Source organism: Heptranchias perlo, unplaced genomic scaffold (assembly GCF_035084215.1).
Source record: "Heptranchias perlo isolate sHepPer1 unplaced genomic scaffold, sHepPer1.hap1 HAP1_SCAFFOLD_326, whole genome shotgun sequence".
Classification (NCBI taxonomy): Eukaryota; Metazoa; Chordata; class Chondrichthyes; order Hexanchiformes; family Hexanchidae; genus Heptranchias; species Heptranchias perlo.
Window position 1 is genome coordinate 10,112 of NW_027139338.1, and position 19,773 is coordinate 29,884.

The 19,773-nt window shown below is 44.9% G+C and overlaps 3 non-coding genes across 3 annotated transcripts; all 3 read left to right on the forward strand.

The window, feature by feature from the left end:
* The first annotated feature begins 580 nt into the window (after positions 1–580).
* trnay-gua (transfer RNA tyrosine (anticodon GUA)) lies at positions 581–674 on the forward strand. The gene is made up of 2 exons: positions 581–617; positions 639–674. It is a non-coding gene; the product is annotated as a tRNA-Tyr (tRNA).
* A 2,850-nt stretch (positions 675–3,524) lies between these two features.
* On the forward strand, positions 3,525–3,596 carry trnaw-cca (transfer RNA tryptophan (anticodon CCA)). The gene has a single exon. It is a non-coding gene; the product is annotated as a tRNA-Trp (tRNA).
* A 4,318-nt stretch (positions 3,597–7,914) lies between these two features.
* On the forward strand, positions 7,915–7,987 carry trnar-acg (transfer RNA arginine (anticodon ACG)). The gene has a single exon. It is a non-coding gene; the product is annotated as a tRNA-Arg (tRNA).
* Positions 7,988–19,773: the final 11,786 nt, after the last annotated feature.

Here is a 19,773-nt window from a genome sequence, read left to right on the forward strand (position 1 = left end):
CTGGCCCAGGCTGTGGAGAACACGGAGCAGCTCCCACTCCCACAGCACTGCGGTATGAGCAGGTACCGAGTCAGCTTCAGTCATGAGCACTGGAATCCACGAGTCCGGGTGTGTCAAAGGTGCACGGTGAACAATCACCAAAGTGAAACATTTTTACCGCTTCCCTTCGATACCTCAGCTGGTCGAGCGACAAGACTGTCGTAGAAAATAAGACAAAGTCATCCTTCCGTCATTTGTTCAATTCCTGCTCGAAGGAGAACACGTGATTTTGCAATAAGCAGCAATTAGTTCAAGGTCGCTCTCTTAACTTTACAGGCACCTCACAGATTAACATGTTGCCATGAAGGCACAGGACGTCTCTTTTCCTTTCTCAAACCTGAAAACTTTCTGTGTCTGCCCAAACAAGGCTGCTCTGCCTCTGCTCACCAGCAGGGAGCGCTTTTGAGCAGCAATACTTCAAAACACTCAGCTCTCGCTTTCAGGCAAAAGAAGTCTTCGATCAGCACCGGACTCCACGAGTCTGAACGTGTCAACAGGCGCACGGTGAACAATCACCAAAGACAGCACTGTTTATCACTTCCCTTCGATAGCTCAGCTGGTAGAGCTGAGGACTGTAGTGAATAAAACAAAATAAAGTCATCCTTAGGTCGCTGGTTCAATTCCGGCTTGAAGGAGTGAGTGTGATTTTGGAATAAGCAGCAATTACCTCAAGGTCACTCTCTGAACTTCACAGGCAGCTCACAGATTAACATGTTGTCACTCAGGCACAGGACACCTCTTCTCCTTTCTCAAACTTGAAAGCTTTCTGTGTCTGCCCGAGCACGGCTGTTTCACTCGAGCATTTCCCTCTGCTCACCAGCAGGGAGTGCCTTTGAGCAGCAACACTTCAAATCGCCCTCAATTTCAGCCAAAATGGTCTTCGATCAGTCAGTCAGGGCTCTCGCTGCTCCTCGAGCTCGGGCGGCTGTTGCTTTCCGGTGACCTCGTCTTCCTTCCGAAGGCTCGGGCTCTTCTCAGCATCATTCATGATGACTGCGGCTTCCCGTTCTGCTTTTCCTCACTTGCTGATGCTCGATACCGCCGATTGGAGCAAAGTATTTAATATATTCAGGGAGCAGCAACCCAAGGCAAGATTTCTCTGCTGGTCTTGGAGCAGCTTGAAGGCGAGTGTGAGGCAGGAACTGTGAGGCGCGATTTACAAACAGCAAACGAGGAATTAGCTCAACTGGTGGAGCGCTCACTTGGCCTGTGAGAGGTAGCGGGATCGTTGATTATATTCTCCACTCACCGTTTGTCTTGGTGCAATTATACAGAAACAAGAGTGTTGTCAGTGAGTCCATTGCCCATGGACTTCCTAAACTTCACTGTGTGTTTGGGTACAGAGAGATCAAGGGGCAGCAAATCTTTTGATGTGCTGCAGTAAGCAAAAGTTCTTGATTTTGCGATGCAGCAAAGATGGAAAGATGAGGTGAGAGATGGAAAAAAAGCTTCGTAATCCTTGATGCCTTCTCTGAAGATTGAATTCAGGACCTTCAGATTATGACACTGACGCACTGCTTGCTGCACTGAGAAGGCACTTACCAGGTATGGAGCCAGGCAGCACCACCAAGTAGGACAGCTTGCAAGGTATTGAAGGCCATAAAATTTTGCATGAAAAAATCCAAGCCAGGTCGGAATCGAACCTAATGCGTTATCCATTGCACCACTGGCCCAGATTATAACGAATTAGTAGCAGTGGGAGGCAGTGGGCATGGCGGAGGTACAAAATAAATACATTGCATCTGTCTTTCCCAAGGAAGAAGACGCTGCCAGAGTGTCAGTAAAGGAAGATGTTGTCGAGATACTGGATTGGCTAAAAATTTATAAAGAGGAGGTACTGGAAAGGCTGGCTGTACTTAAAGTTGATACGTCATCTGGTCCGGATGGGATGCATCCTCGGTTGCTGAGGGAAGTACCGACCAGGTGACTTATCTATTTTAAGTACATTTAGCCTTTCTAGTACCTCTTCTTTCTCATTTTTTAGCCCATCCAGTATCTTAACTATATCTTCCTTTACCGAGAATCTGGCAGCATCTTCTTCCTTGGTAAAGAACAATGCGAAGTATTCATTTAGTACCTCAGGCCGTGCCCACTGCCTCCATGAGTAGATCTCCTTTATGGTCCCTAATCGTCCCCACCCCTCCTCTGACTACCCGTTTACTGTTAACATGTCTGTAGAAGACTTTTTGATTCGCTTTTATGTTTCCCGCTTCATCTTACTCTCTATCTCTCTTATTATCCAGGGAGCTCTGGCTTTAGTGAGAAATGCTTTAACAGCCGGCACCCTGTAAAACAGAGCTCCAAGTATCGGTTTAAATAAAGTCCTGAACTGACAGAGCGGCGGGCAGATGAGGATTGAATTAAATCCCAATTCACTGAATCTAAACAAGGTTTAAATAAATGAACCTGTCAGGAGTGGGATTCCTGAGCTTGTGTTGCCCTACCTTTCTACCTCGTTGGAATGTACCTTCTCTGTACCCGAATCATCTTTTTAAATGCCGCCCACTGCCCAATTATAGTTTTGCCTGACAATCTTTAATTCCAATTTACCGGGGCCAGATCTGTTCTCATCACACTGAAATTGACCCTCCTCCAATTGAGTACTTTTACTTTAGAGTGGACAGAGTCCATTTCCATAGATAGTCTAATCCTAATGATACTGATCGCTGCTCCCTAAATGCTCCCCCACTGACACTTGCTCCACTTGGCCCGCCTCATTCCCTTGCACCAAGTCCAGCAATGCCTCCTTCCTCAGTGGGCCAGAAACGCACTGGTCGAGAAAGTTATCCTGAACACATTTCAAAAATTCTTCCCCTACTTTGCGCCTTATATTATTGTTATTCCAGTCTATATTAGGATAGTTGAAATCCCCTGTTATCACAACTCTATGGCTTTTGCAACTCTGTTATTTCCCTGCAAATTTGCTCCTCTATCTCCGTCCCACCAGCTGGTGGCCCATAGAATACACCAAGTAGTGTAATCGCACCTCGATTGTTCCTTAACTCGAACTCAGTACCCAGGAGAAATCCCCTCGTTCCTGGGAACTTTGTATTAAACAGATGTTAGCAGCAAAAAGTGTTCGTGGTGGGACTGAGAAATGCTGAAACAGCCGGCACCCTGTAAAACAGAGCTCCAAGTATCGGTTTAAATAAAGTCCTGAACTGACAGAGCGGCGGGCAGATGAGGATTGAATTAAATCCCAATTCACTGAATCTAAACAAGGTTTAAATAAGTGAATCTGTCAGGAGTGGGATTCCTGAGCTTGTGTGTGAGCTGAAACTGGATAGGTCCCGTTCTGTAAAGACTGAATGGCAGGCGGCTCCCAGACAGGGCTCAGGCCGGGACTGGCAGCTCTCCGCAGGGAACGGCTGGATTGGAGAGCGGGGCTCCTGCGGTGCTGCTGCTGCTGCTTCCGCCTCTTCGAGTCCCTGTGGCGGTCGGTACCGATCTCCCTCCTATGGATCCGGCTCCAGGTGGGCGCTGTGGACCTCGTGCCGCAACGGTAGCGCGTCTGACTCCAGATCAGAAGGATGCGTGTTCGAATCACGTCGGGGTCATTGCATTTTCACAACGTTTCAGTGTCACTCTGTTTTATCGCGGGGCAGTCTTTCAGGGATGGTCTGTTCACTGTGTGTAAAATAATATTTATCACAGAATGAACACACCACAGAAGGAGGCCATTCAACCCATCAATCCCTTACCTGCCTTTTGTAAGACCAATCCCATTGGTCCCATTCCCCGTCCCTTTCCCCGGGGCCCTGCATTTTCCCCTTCAAGTATTTATCAAATTCCTTTTTGAAAGCCACGATTGAATCTGCTTCCACCGCCCTTTCAGGCAGCGCATTCCAGATCATAACTATTCGCTGCGTAAAAAAGATTTTCCTCATGTCGCCTTTGGTTCTTTTGCAATCACCTCAAATCTGTGTCCTCTGGTTCTCGACACTTCCGCCAATGGGAACAGCTTCTCTTTATTAACTTTATCTGAACCCTTCATGACTTTGAACACTTCTATCAAATCTCCTCTGAACCTTCTCTGCTCGAAGGAGAACAACCCCAGCACGGGGTAAATGCGGTCAATTAGCTCCAATTTATTTATTTGGGCATAAAATAAAATGTGAAAGACTGGCGAGGCGTTGTGTGAACGGAGCTCGCTGCTTTAAGACAATAAATCCAATCGCTGCGTGGGCGCTGGGTTCAAATCTCAACACTGATAGAATTTCCGGCAATGTTCATTTTGACCTGTTCGCAGAAAACCCGATTGTCGTGCGATGGAGCAGAGGATATGAAAGAAGCTGAAAGTGGAAGTGCAGATATTAGTTTCATCACAGTGACTGGACACGTTTCCACAGGTTCGGGCCTCTCACCTTAAGATTCTTTCCAGCAGAGTGGGACAGGTGATCAGAGTGACCGGGCTCCAGCGGCGCAATCGGTCAGTGCGCGGTCCTTATCTGACAGAACAGGGTCGGGAAATACCGAGGTTGTTCATTCGAGTCTCACCGAGATCAAACAATCCTTTTGCTTGTGAACATTTCGACCGGAGTTGAAGGTACAATTAGTTTGTTCCAAAATGCATCTGGTTCCTCCGGACTACGCTGTTGCAATAGCAGATGAGATGTTTAGTATTACTTGTTTACAGGAGGGAGGCTGTGGTTTTGGAGACACAAACTATGATTTTGATCCATCTACAAATCGTGGGATTTAACTGGAGCTTTAAACCAGCGCCTTCGACCGCTCAGCCAGGATACTTTCCAACCTGCACTTCAGGAGCTAGTTTTACAGGAATAGAATTACTACAAGCAAGAATTCTCCCCCTCCAGCACCAATGCTCACACGGCAGCAGGATGCATGTGTCCAGTTAGAAACCTGTCTGAAGGAACATTCAGTCTGACAGAGCCGGAAGTCCAGCAGATTGACTTTCGGTCTGAGCAGATGATGAGTCTCCTCCTTGAGAGAGTTTCTCCAATCCAGCTCAGAGTGGATTTAGAATCATGAATCCGGGTGTGACTGGAGCCACTTGTGTAAGATGAAGTGTCGGGGGCAGTTTCCCGTCCTTGACGGACATTAATGATCCTGTTGCGGATTTGCTGCAAAATTTCACTTCCCAGCTCCCGAAACTAAAATCCAACTCTGGTGGGACTCGAACCCACAACCTTTGAAGATCTTCTCCAACCATGAAGTTGAAGTCTAACATTGCGTCACAGAGTCAGTTGTGCAACGTGAGGGAGAGCGGGGATCCTGTGCTGTGGTTGAGGCGGTCAGGCTGCTCCTGTTTCCGCCTCTCACATTCCGAGAGCCGGGTCGGCAGTCTGCACCGATCGCCCTCCAATGGATCCGGCTCCAGCCGCTTGTTGTGGGCCTGGTGCAAGAACAGTCGCGTCTGACTCCACATCAGAAGGCTGCGTGTTTTGAACCAGGTTGAAATCACAGCATTTTCACTGTGTCTCAGGGTCCTGCCGACTGATTTTAGATCGGGACAGTGTTTTAGCGATGGGATGTTCAGTGTTTGTGCAACAATATCAAAATTAAATTTGACACATTAATGAGCTTTTTGTTCTATTACTTCCTATTTACACCCTCTCCAGTTTTATGTAGAAACAGTTTACAATGTTTAAGGGATGTGGTGTGCAGTGTTTGTGGAATCAGCGTAATTAAATTTGATACTTTCATCTGTTCCTTCTCCAACCCAGACCCTTATCATTAGATTTGTAGTTTCACCCTGTTTAAAATAGGTTACTCAGTGATAGAAATAAATCAGTAACAACCCCGAAACCTCAGCGGGTATATTTGTTCCAATACCTTGTGATGGTCTCGATTTCCATTCAAATTTTCAATCAGCAATTCCCAACGGGTGTTTTGGGTTTGACAAACTAATTTAAGTACTTGACTGTTTCCTGGAAATGATCCAGTGGGGATTTCCTTACCGGTACAGATATAGAAATAAATACATTCCATCATTTCACAAATGACAGCTGCGTAAATAAATATATCGCGATATCCAACATGGAAAAGCAACTCTTCATGTTCATAAAAAAACTTCCACATTTTATTTTATTAATCCACTTACGTTTCAATGTAGAACATATATTCAGAGCATCCCTCTAAACTTAAAGAATGGTGAAACAGTTGCAGATTTTACAAACACATAACACGCTATCGTATAATTAAGATTAAGGCCAACTTTGTGAAAGTTGTATTCTAATTGTCTTGATGATGTTAAGAAAAATATTTCTAGATGTTCGTCCGCAACTTAACGGAGAAACTAAGATGTAAACCGAAAGGATTTTTCAAAAACTATTTGGGGCGATATGATCAGTTCCCCTTCTCCTTTCTTTAATTGTTACCTTTTGTTAATTGTTCATCTTGATCCGTTTGCTTCATTTTTTCCTCAGTCATTTATGGTGAATTTTCTATCTGTTTACGTTCTTAAATATTTGATTTGTTTGCTCTCTCCATCTTGAATTGTGATTTGTTGATCTCCATGTAAAAGTGTGAAACAGAAATGTGTTTATATTCAGGCGTGACTCTGAATTGTGAGACCGAGAGGTGATGCCGGATGTGTGACCGAGAGAACAACTGCAGGAGGCGGAACTGTCCGTGACCTAACATACCCCCCTGTGGCATTGCTCATGGTGGGTCGGATGACAATGTTTTATATTGACTGAACGGCTATGTATATAACACACAACGGATTTCACTGCTGCTTTAACTCCACAAAGTATAATCACCATAAATGACCAAAGTCTCAGATCAGTTAGAATTGAATTACTGTTGGTGAGGGGAGTTTGTACATTGGAAGGAGTTTATATATTTACAGCTCCAGGTAAACCTGCAAACCTCCCTCGCCTGTAGGTTACGTCACCATGAGGTGTCGACCTTGCTTTCCGCTTCTGGACTTCTGAAGTGTGATTGAACCTGACCAAAAGTTTCCTATAATTAGTGAGGAAGGAAGGTATCAGTGTAAATGGGAGATATAAACGTGGATATTTCACTGGGTACCATGGGAACCAGATACACTGCTCATTCCAGTTATTTGTCCAGCAGGAAACAGAAATCATTCTCTTCAACTGTACTCGCCCGAAGGAAAAGGAAACAAACAAAACTGCTCAGTTCTTTGTTTTCGCTTCTTCTGCTGGTTTACGTTCACTCACCGAGAAAGTGACAGAGAGACTGAGAGATTGGATTGGCTGTTTCACTTTATAATCAATTATACTTTGTACTTATTGTTAGAGACGGTTCCATCCCAACAATCCTGTGCCTGACCTTCTCATTGATACTAAGATGTGTTCAAAATGAGTTTCAACCAATTTTACAAAAGCTGAACAGCGAAAACTGCTCCGAAACCAGCTTCGCTTCGCAACTCTTCATGGAGATTCTGTTGCTGGTTGTAAGTAAAGAAGTTTGTACAATCAGCCCTCTGGAGCAATATCCTCAAAAGGTGTTTCGGACACATTGTATGAGAGGTCCGCCTGTACAGTGCAGGAACATTTACATACTGCAGATCTGGAATCCTTTCCTTGTTGGCTCCGGAACTAATACAAATACCGCTCTGTGTTATTTTGTTGCTTAATTCACAAATTGGGTAAATATCACATTGGAGGCTGAAGACAAAAAAGGCCCCGACCAAACGGGCACTTTGAGCAGCTCAGCCACGGAGCCAAATCAAACTGCAACTTCACCACCTCCTCTCACTGATACCTGTCAGATACCCGCCACTGTCTGGTGGAGTTTGAGGCCGTTTGGTACATTTCTATATCTCTTGTCTATTTCGCTATGTTTGCCGACACTGTCTGCATCTCTCGCTGTGTTTATCTCTCCATGTCAATCTATGGGTTGATTCTGAATGAAAAATGAAATAAAACAGATTAGTCATCGGCTGGGCCAGTGGCGCAATGGATAACGCGTCTGACTACGGATTAGAAGATTGTAGGTTCAACTCCTACCTGGCTCGGATTTATGCAACTTTCCCTCTGACACTGGGGAACTTAGAATTAAACTTCATAAATAACATATTGTTTATGGTGAATCAGCTAAGAAAACATTCCATTTTCAATTATTTCGGTTCAGTTATGCACAGAATGAAACTGTGACCACAACGTGTTTCGAACACGCCGCCTTTTAAGTTGATGTCCGGCTCGCTAACATTACAGCACGAGGTGTGGGCACCGCACTGATAACATTCAGGTGTATCCGGGCCTTTCAGACACTTCGTGTGACACAAGAGCTTTCCAATCCCCGCCAGCTCCTGGACACCGAGACTTCCGTTCGAAGCAGCATTCACCGCCAGGACCGCTATTCCGCTCCCTTTGTCGGTCTGCATAAAATCCGATGCTAAAATTACAAAGTAGGACGGACAGTATCTGGAAAACAGTTCAACTTTCAGTGTTCAGACTTTGGTGAGAGCTGTGAACAGGACTTTGGGTAAATATAGATTGGGTGTGGATTATAAACTGTGGGTGTGTATATATTAATGTGATGTTTATATATGAACTGTGGGTGTGTATATATGAGTGTGATGTTCATATATGAACTGTGGGTGTGTATATATGAGTGTGATGTTCATATATGAACTGTGGGTGTGTATATATGAGTGTGATGTTCATATATGAACTGTGGGTGTGTATATATGAGTGTGATGTTTATATATGAACTGTGGGTGTGTATATATGAGTGTGATGTTCATATATGAACTGTGGGTGTGTATATATGAGTGTGATGTTTATATATGAACTGTGGGGTGTATATATGAGTGTGATGTTTATATATGAACTGTGGGTGTGTATATATGAGTGTGATGTTTATATATGAACTGTGGGTGTGTATATATGAGTGTGATGTTCATATATGAACTGTGGGTGTGTATATATGAGTGTGATGTTTATATATGAACTGTGGGGTGTATATATGAGTGTGATGTTTATATATGAACTGTGGGTGTGTATATATGAGTGTGATGTTCATATATGAACTGTGGGTGTGTATATATGAGTGTGATGTTCATATATGAACTCTGGGGGTGTATATATGAGTGCGATGTTTATATATGAACTGTGGGTGTGTATATATGAGTGTGATGTTCATATATGAACTGTGGGTGTGTATATATGAGTGTGATGTTTATATATGAACTGTGGGTGTGTATATATGAGTGCGATGTTTATATATGAACTCTGGGGGTGTATATATGAGTGCGATGTTTATATATGAACTGTGGGTGTGTATATATGAGTGCGATGTTTATATATGAACTGTGGGTGTGTATATATGAGTGCGATGTTTATATATGAACTGTGGGTGTGTATATATGAGTGCGATGTTTATATATGAACTGTGGGTGTGTATATATCAGTGTGATGTTTATATATGAACTGTGGGTGTGTATATATGAGTGTGATGTTTATATATGAACTGTGGGAGTGTATATATGAGTGCGACGTTTATATATGAACTGTGGGTGTGTATATATGAGTGCGATGTTTATATATGAACTGTGGGTGTGTATATATGAGTGCGACGTTTATATATGAACTGTGGGTGTGTATATATGAGTGTGAAGTTTATATATGAACTGTGGGTGTGTGTATATGAGTGTGATGTTTATATATGAACTGTGGGTGTGTATATATGAGTGCGATGTTTATATATGAACTGTGGGTGTGTATATATGAGTGCGATGTTTATATATGAACTGTGGGTGTGTATATATGAGTGCGATGTTTATATATGAACTGTGGGTGTGTATATATCAGTGTGATGTTTATATATGAACTGTGGGTGTGTATATATGAGTGTGATGTTCATATATGAACTGTGGGTGTGTATATATGAGTGCGACGTTTATATATGAACTGTGTGTGTGTATATATGAGTGTGATGTTTATATATGAACTGTGGGTGTGTATATATGAGTGTGATGTTTATATATGAACTGTGGGTCTGTATATATGAGTGTGATGTTTATATATGAACTGTGGGTGTGTATATATCAGTGTGATGTTTATATATTAACTGTGGGTCTGTATATATGAGTGTGATGTTTATATATGAACTGTGGGTGTGTATATATGAGTGTGATGTTTATATATGAACTGTGGGTCTGTATATATGAGTGTGATGTTTATATATGAACTGTGGGTGTGTATATATGAGTGTGATGTTTATATATGAACTGTGGGTCTGTATATATGAGTGTGATGTTTATATATGAACTGTGGGAGTGTATATATGAGTGCGACGTTTATATATGAACTGTGGGAGTGTATATATGAGTGCGACGTTTATATATGAACTGTGGGTGTGTATATATGAGTGCGATATTTATATATGAACTGTGGGTGTGTATATATGAGTGCGATGTTTATATATGAACTGAGGGTGTGTATCTCTGAGTGCGATGTTTATATATGAAGTGCGGATTGACCGGGAGGGGCAATTCCTCCTGGGCTTATATTTTCTTCCAACATAAGGACACAAAGTTGAATTTGCAGTGGGACGGAAATCGTTCAGTTGGGAGGGCGTTAGACTAAAGATTTAAAGATCTCGGGTTTCACAAGCTTGAGTTATTTTGTTTCTGCCTCTTTGAATCCCAGAATCATAGAATGGTGACAGCACGGAAGGAGGCCATTCGGCACGTCGAGTCCGTGCTGGCACTCTGCAAGTGCAATCCAGCTTGTCACACCCCCTCCCCCCACTCCCCCAGTTTACCCGTAGCCCTGCATTTTTTCCCTTCAAGTACTTATCCAATTCCCTTTTGAAAGCCACGATTGAATCTGCCCCCAGCACTCAATCAATACATAAAGGCCAAAAGAGTAACTAGGGAGAGAGTAGGGCCTCTGAAGGATCAACAAGGTCATCTATGTGCGGAACCACAAGAGATGGGTGAGATCCTAAATGAATATTTCGCATTGGCATTTACGGTTGAGAAAGGCATGGGTGTTAGGGAACTTGGGGAAATAAATAGTGATGTCTTGAGGAGTGTACATATTACAGAGAGGGAGGTGCTGGAAGTCTTAACGCGCATCAAGGTAGATAAAACTCCGGGACCTGATGAAATGTATCCCAGGACGTTATGGGAGGTTAGGGAGGAAATTGCGGGTCCCCTAGCAGAGATATTTGAATCATCCACCGCTACAGGTGAGGTGCCTGAAGATTGGAGGGTAGCAAATGTTGTGTCTTTGTTTAAGAAGGGCGGCAGGGAAAAGCCTGGGAACTACAGACCGGTGAGCCTAACATCTGTAGTGGGTAAGTTGTTCGAGGGTATTCTGAGAGACAGGATCTACGGGCATTTGGAGAGGCAGGGACTGATTAGGAACAGTCAGCATGGTTTTGTGAGAGGAGAATCATGTCTCACGAATTTGATTGAGTTTTTTGAAGGGGTAACCAAGAAGATAGATGAGGGCTGTGCAGTGGACGTGGTCTACATGGACTTCAGCAAAGCCTTTGACAAGGTACCGCATGGTAGGTTGTTGCATAAGGTTAAATCTCACGGGATCCAAGGTGAGGTAGCGAATTGGATACAACATTGGCTTGATGACAGAAGACAGAGGGTGGGTGTAGAGGGTTGTTTTTCAAACTGGAGGCCTGTGTCCAGCGGTGTGCCTCAGGGATCGGTGCTGGGTCCGCTGTTATTTGTTATTTATATTAATGATTTGGATGAGAATTTAGGAGGCATGGTTAGTAAGTTTGCAGATGACACCAAGATTGGTGGCATTGTGGACAGTGAAGAAGGTTATCTAGGATTGCAACGGGATCTTGATAAATTGGGCCAGTGGGCCGATGAATGGCAGATGGAGTTTAATTTAGATAAATGTGAGGTGATGCATTTTGGGAGATCGAATCGGGCCAGGACCTACTCCGTTAATGGTAGGGCGTTGGGGAGAGTTATAGAACAAAGAGATCTAGGAGTACAGGTTCATAGCTCCTTGAAAGTGGAGTCACAGGTGGATAGGGTGGTGAAGAAGGCATTCAGCTTGCTTGGTTTCATTGGTCAGAACATTGAATACAGGAGTTGGGATGTCTTGTTGAAGTTGTACAAGACATTAGTAAGGCCACACTTGGAATACTGTGTACAGTTCTGGTCACCCTATTATAGAAAGGATATTATTAAACTAGAAAGAGTGCAGAAAAGATTTACTAGGATGCTACCGGGACTTGATGGTTTGACTTATAGGGAGAGGTTGGATAGACTGAGACTTTTTTCCCTGGAGAGTAGGAGGTTGAGGGGTGATCTTATACAAGTCTATAAAATAATGAGGGGCATAGATAAGGTAGATAGTCAAAATCTTTTCCCAAAGGTAGGGGAGTCTATAACGAGGGGACATAGATTTAAGGTGAGAGGGGAGAGATACAAAAGGGTCCAGAGGGCAATTTTTTCACTCAAAGGGTGGTGAGTGTCTGGAACGAGCTGCCAGAGGCAGTAGTAGAGGCGGGTACAATTTTGTCTTTTAAAAAGCATTTGGACAGTTACATGGGTAAGATAGGTATAGAGGGATATGGGCCAAGTGCAGGCAATTGGGACTAGCTTAGTGGTATAAACTGGGCGACATGGACATCGAGTCATAGAGTCATTGAGTTATACAGCACGGATAGAGGCCCTTCGGCCCATCGTGTCCGCGCCGGCCATCAGCATTTGGTCCGTAGCCTTGTATGCTATGGCATTTCAAGTGCTCATCCAAATGCTTCTTGAATGTTGTGAGGGTTCCTGCCTCCACAACCCTTTCAGGCAGTGAGTTCCAGACTCCAACCACCCGCTGGGTGAAAAAGTTCTTTCTCAAATCCCCTCTAAACCTCCCGCCTTTTACCTTGAATCTATGTCCCCTTGTTATAGAACCCTCAACGAAGGGAAAAAGCTCCTTCGTATCCATCCTATCTGTGCCCCTCATAATTTTGTACACCTCAATCATGTCCCCCCTCAGCCTCCTCTGCTCCAAGGAAAACAAACCCAATCTTCCCAGTCTCTCTTCATAGCTGAAGTGCTCCAGCCCTGGTAACATCCTGGTGAATCTCCTCTGCACCCTCTCCAAAGCGATCACATCCTTCCTGTAGTGTGGCGACCAGAACTGCAAACAGTGTTCCAGCTGTGGCCTAACCAGTGTTTTATACAGCTCCATCATAACCTCCTTGCTCTTATATTCTATGCCTCGGCTAATAAAGGCAAGTAATCCATATGCCTTCTTTACCACCTTATCTACCTGTTCCGCCGCCTTCAGGGATCTGTGAACTTGCACACCAAGATCCCTCTGACCCTCTGTCTTGCCTAGGGTCCTCCCATTCATTGTGTATTCCCTTGCCTTGTTAGTCCCTCCAAAGTGCATCACCTCGCACTTTTCCGGGTTAAATTCCATTTGCCACTGTTCCGCCCATCTGACCAACCCATCTATATCGTCCTGCAGACTGAGGCTATCCTCCTCGCTATTTACCACCCTACCAATTTTTGTATCATCAGCGAACTTACTGATCATACCTTTTACATTCATATCCAAGTCATTAATGTAGACCACAAACAGCAAGGGACCCAGCACCGATCCCTGTGGTACCCCACTGGCCACAGGCTTCCAGTCACAAAAACAACCTTCGACCATCACCCTCTGCCTTCTGCCACTAAGCCAGTTTTGTATCCAAAGTGCCAAGGCACCCTGGATTCCATGGGCTCGTACCTTCTTGACCAGTCTCCTGTGGGGGACTTTATCGAAGGCCTTACTGAAATCCATGTATACCACATCCACTGCGTTACCCTCATCCACACGCCTAGTCACCCCCTCAAAAAATTCAATCAAATCAGTCAGACATGATCTTCCCTTGACAAAGCCATGTTGACTATCCCTGATTAATCCTTGCTTCTCCAAGTGGAGACTAATTTTGTCCTTCAGAATTTTTTCCAATAATTTTCCTACCACTGATGTTAGGCTCACTGGCCTGTAGTTCCCCGGTTTTTCCCTACTCCCCTTCTTGAATAATGGTATTACATTAGCGGTTCTCCAGCCCTCTGGCACATCCCCTGTGGCCAGAGAGGTTCTGAATATATGTGTCAGAGCCCCCGCAATCTCCTCCTTTGCCTCACACAGTAGCCTGGGATACATTTCGTCCGGGCCTGGGGATTTATCCATTTTTAGGCCTGATAAAACCGCCAATACCTCCTCCCGCTCGATGTTAATCACAGTCCCCCTGCCGTATTTCTATGTCTACATCGTCCTTCTCCATAGTGAAAACAGATGCAAAAAATTCATTTAGAACCCCTCCGACATCTGCCGGCTCCACACACAGATTGCCATTTTTGTCCTGAATGGGCCCTATTTTTTCCCTAGTCATCCTCTTACCCTTAATATACTTATAAAACATCTTAGGATTTTCCTTTATTTTGCTCGCCAGTGTTATTTCATGGCCCCTCCTTGATCTCCTAATTTCTTTTTTAAGTATCCCCCTGCACTTTTTTGGGCAGGGGGATACTTAAAAAAGAAATTAGGAGACATGTTGGGCCGAAGGGCCTGTTTCCATGTTGTAAACTTCTATGATTCTACCTTCTCGAAGGCCTTCACATCCTTCCTAAAGTGCGGTGCCAAGAACTGGACACAATGCTGCAGTGTCGCCGAACCAGTGTTTTATAAAGGTTCATCATAACTTCCTTCCTTATGTACTCTATGCCTCTATTTGTAAAGCCCGCGATCCTGTATGCTTCTTTAACCGCTTTCTCAATCTGCCCAGCCAACTTTAAAGATTTGTTCACATGAACCCCCAGATTTCTCGGTTCCTGCAGCTCCTTTCGAATTGTGCCCTTCAGTTTATTTCTCCTCTCCTCGTTCTTCCACCAAAATGTATCGCTTCGCACTTCTTTGCGTTAAATTTCATCTGCCATGTTTCTGCCCATTCCACCAACCTGTCTTTGTCCTCCTCACTGTTGTTGGACTGGAAAAATACGCTTGTGAACACAGATCCAAACCCTCCAGCCTCCCCTCACCTAACCTGATATATATATAATAAAGAATGATTAGCCACTCCTATCCTCACAAAAATTCGATAGTTAAATCGCACATGTCGCATTTAGGTAGCAGCAAAGCATGATGGGATACTTGACCATTATGGGAGCAGTTCGTAACCCACACTGTAAGAGCTGACAAAGGCAGGTTTGTTGGATTTATGGCCACCCCCTCGCTTATCTCCAGAACACACTAAGGAATGTTTACTCAAGGACATTGTTTATCCTAACTAACTCACTTGGGATGATCAAGGGAGAAGCGGTGGATATCTCCAAGGTCACCCCAGCACAAAAGGGAGAGAGGGATGAGCTGCTCAGGACTTGTGAAGACCCCCGCCCAGTCTCAATGTTTGGGACTTATGTGTTTACTGATAAGGGCCCTCCTCAGGAATGTGAGATGTTTAAAGTCATGGGACGATCCAAGGTAGCCCCTGACAAGTGAGTGGCAGACTATACCACCCAATGAAACCCACTGTAGTTATGTAAACATGTACCCTCACCTTTCACAGCAGGTGGGTGTTGCTTATTGAAAGGTATAAACATGCTTGTAGTGCTGATGTTCCTTTGAGAGTTAGTCACGAGCTTGAGGAAGCTGACCACTCTCCCTTTGTGCACAAGGTTTTCTAATAAACTTTAACTTTGTCAGCATTTCCGTCTCCGTCTGGTTTTGCTCCAAAAATTCGAGTCTAACAGTTGGTGTCAGAAGTGGGATACTGCGCTGCAGGTCGGCTAACGGATCCTGTATTGGAGGGTACGTGGTATAGTGAAACAGGATAGCCCTGTACTCCAGATGGGGGGTGCCCCTGTATTCAGTCCTCGAGGGTGAGGCCGGTAGCCTATGGTAGGGGCTCGGCTCATCATTGGAGACAGGATTGGCAGTGGCACTTGCCGCAGTATTAAAATTATCCACGTAGTAAAATTCCTCACGGAGACCACGGATTGACGGAATTGACTAGACCTGTAGGTATATAAGATATAGTGTATGTGTTTGTTTGCTTAGAGTATAAGTTTATGCCGCTATTCCGATACAGTATAAGGTTGGATTTTGAGAGTCACGTGGTGATCGACACGGACAAGGGTGGTGGTTTATCTCAAACACCGAGCCTGAGCCTGAATTAAGAGGACCAAGTCCCACGTGACGGCCAGGATTAAGTAGGCGAAGGGAACGACAACCACCACAGGATCGTGATCCGGGGACCAGTGAGTGTGTATAAATTAGACTATAAGGTGATACGTTTGTGCCGATTAAAGTATAAGATTAGAGTAAAATAAATTAAAGTATAAAATAGAGCATAAGGATATACATAACGATTGACATGAGTAACGAGGGGAAACCCCTTCCTCCGGACGTCCCGGCTCTGCCCACCAGTGTCTCTGTTGTAAAACGAGTCCAAGAGGCTAATTTAAAATATCAAAGTGAAATGATCAGGAACGGATGGAAGGAAACGAGTCCAGTCGTCGATCAAATAGAGTGGTGGGCGGGACACAAGGCTGCTAAACAAATTAATTATGGCACCGTTCTGCTCGCTAGTTGGGCAGATCAGACAGGATATTTAATCGTGGACAAATGGGGGAGGCCGTCTCCTCTCCAGGACTTTTTGAGATCTGTATAAGAGGCTAAAGTTCGAGTTTTCAGTCTGTTGGATCTGGAAGTGCCAGCAACGGAGGAGTTAGACGATTTACAGGAATGTGGGGGGAATGGTTCAGGCAATGGAGGCTCTGCAGCACAAAACGCCGCAGACCGAGTGCCTCCCGAATACAACCGTATCTGCCCTTCGGCACCGGTACAACCTGGAAATGGGGAGCCGAAGTCCATGGCCCCTGTCCGAGTAAACCCAGCCGGAGGGGCAGCAAATGGGGAAATGGGAGGCAGGGGCACATTGGGGGGAATCTCAGCCTTTAACACCACAGGAGAGATCCAGCCTGATCCTTCTCATAACCGACCTGAAGTGATATAATCCCATTGTCGACGGATGGGCAAAGATACAAAGCGCCGCCCGACATTTTAATCTGTCCATATAGGACATAAAAGATATCATTGAGGTTAAGTGCCTCTCTGCTGTCTTTGGGGCGTTGCCCCCTTGGGATTTGCAGGTCCCAGCCACTATGGTCGAGTGTGACACCCAATTTGAAGCTCTAAAGACCTGGGTTCAAGATGGATTGGGTAACGGCACTGCCACCTGGACAGAACTCACGGCCCCACGACAAAACCCTGGGGAAGACCCCAGTGCGTATATTGACCGGGTAATTGAACGGTATGAACATTGGGGACAGAATATACAGATCCAACCTTGGATTAGATTAATTTCACATGTATTAGTCGTAGTGCAGTTTGTTGTAATGTGCTTCTTGATTTTCATGACATGTAATAAATGTAAGCAGAGGATGAAGGGTTTGGCAAAGGCAGTAAAACAGAGCCTGGGTGAGAATGTCCCCATTGTCTCTGTGATTTCAACTAAGAAAACATCTGAATGGTACCGGGACTAGCACCCGCTGGGGTAAGGTGCATGAAAAAGGGGAGACAATCATAGTTTGATAGGATTATCAGATGCTCTGCCTCTCTTCCACCCGGACTGGTGGCCAACACGAAGGGAACAGCATCTTACATATGTAAATATCCAGGGGATGCCTAGGTGCTTGCAAGAGGGCAACACTGAGCGGGACATACCTATGGGCAACCATGGGTGACGGATAAAGGTTGGCTATCTTGGGCTTAGCCAAGAGCCCAAAGGGGGATATTGTAGGGATAAAATTTGGATTAAGGGCTGTAAAGGGGTGGGCCCCAATTCACTGGTATAAAACGGTCTGAAAGGTACCATTCAGTCTAGTTAGGCTGGAAACAAAACACAAAGCACCATGGGATACTTGACTATGTTAGCCCTTTTCAAACTAACATGGATAGGTTTAGCTGACCAAGGACATTCCCAGCTTACTTGAGAAATGTTTAGAAGGAGTCTGTTCCTGAGAAGAGATAAGAGTACAAAGGCGGATTGATGAAACATCTGCTGATGGCATGGGAAAGAAGTCAGTTTGGCTGCATAACTCAATAAAACTTTGTATTCCAGCAGACCATGTTCCCACTGAAGATCCCTCCCTATAGTGATAACAAGGGGAAGAGATAGCTCAAGAATGCGAAGTTAGAGTGAAGCTTCTGCAGCCCATAAGCTTCTCACAGGGAGGTATTCGAGTTCAAAGGGCAGGCCTAGTAGTTGATTGATTAACCCTATAAACCAATGATGTATCAATATTACCATGTATACACCCCCATTAGTAATTAGTGGGTGTTGTCTAATAAACTGTATAAACTAAGTTGTATTGTCACTTTTCCCTCGAGAACGAGGTCTCCAGCTGGGGTGGCTGAGACTGTTCTCCTGTGTACACTCGTAATAAACTATTGTTCTGGGTAACACCTGAGTCTGTTAGTTCTGTTTTACCTTCCGGATTTTCCTCGCTTACGGTTTGGTGTCAGAAGAGGGCTCCTAGGGTTGGTACTAATAATACCCGGTGATGGCACCCGGGGAAGGGAGTTCCCCTAATCCCTGAAAGAAAACCTTTCAGCTCTCTTGTTTTTCCAGGACCAAGGTCAGAAGATCGAGTCAATTGTTTCGGGTGTTATGTATCTCTCTCTCTTCCTTACAGGTACACGGGCCGGCCCCGGTACTGTCACCACTACCGGACATATCGACTCTCCAACGCTCCATGCTATTGGTCACCCAGACTGGAATATAACTAACCTCATCCCGGGACACGCCTCTTAAATTTTGAGCTCACGTCATTTATTTTTCTCTTCCTCCTTCTCCTCCTCTCTATTTCTTTCCCCCTTTTCCCAGGTCTATTGGACCCCTCTCCCCCTACCCCGGCCCAGCATTGGTCCCTGAACCTGAGACAGTAACGACTTGAACACTATGAAATGGTCTGTATCAGGGACGATAGGATTGTTGGGACTGCTGGTTGAAAGACATACTTGCTCTCGAGGCAGTACAAAGAAGGTTCACTCGGTTAATCCCGGGGATGAGGGGGCGGACATATGAGGAGAGGTTGAGTAGATTGGGACTCTACTCATTGGAGTTCAGAAGAATGAGAGGCGATCTTATTGAAACATATAAGATTGTGAAGGGGCTTGATCGGGTGGATGCGGTAAGGATGTTCCCAAGGATGGGTGAAACTAGAACTCGGGGGCATAATCTTAGAATAAGGGGCTGCTCTTTCAAAACTGAGATGAGGAGAAACTTCTTCACTCAGAGGGTAGTAGGTCTGTGGAATTTGCTGCCCCAGGAAGCTGTGGAAGCTACATCATTAAATAAATTTAAAACAGAAATAGACAGTTTCCTCGAAGTAAAGGGAATTAGGGGTTACGGGGAGCGGGCAGGAAATTGGACATGAATTTAAATTTGAGGTTAGGATCAGATCAGCCATGATCTTATTGAATGGCGGAGCAGGCTCGAGGGGCCGATTGGCCGACTCCTGCTCCTATTTCTTATGTTCTTAAAGCTGCTGACTCGGAGTTGGGATGGTGTAGGGATGGGTTTGGTACACACACAGGCTATATGGATGATAACCGAGGCGGGGTGGGTATGCGTTAGTTGTGATACCGGGGAGCGGAGGGCCATGTGCTGCCAAAACAATCAAGGGATTTGGCATCCCTCCTGTACCCCCACCAGGGTTGAGTGTTAAGAATACGGAAAAATAGTGGAGCTTAACGGTCCTACCCCACCCAAGTAGAGTGCAAACCGGATGGGGGAGGGCTTCTGGGTCTGGTTCTGGTC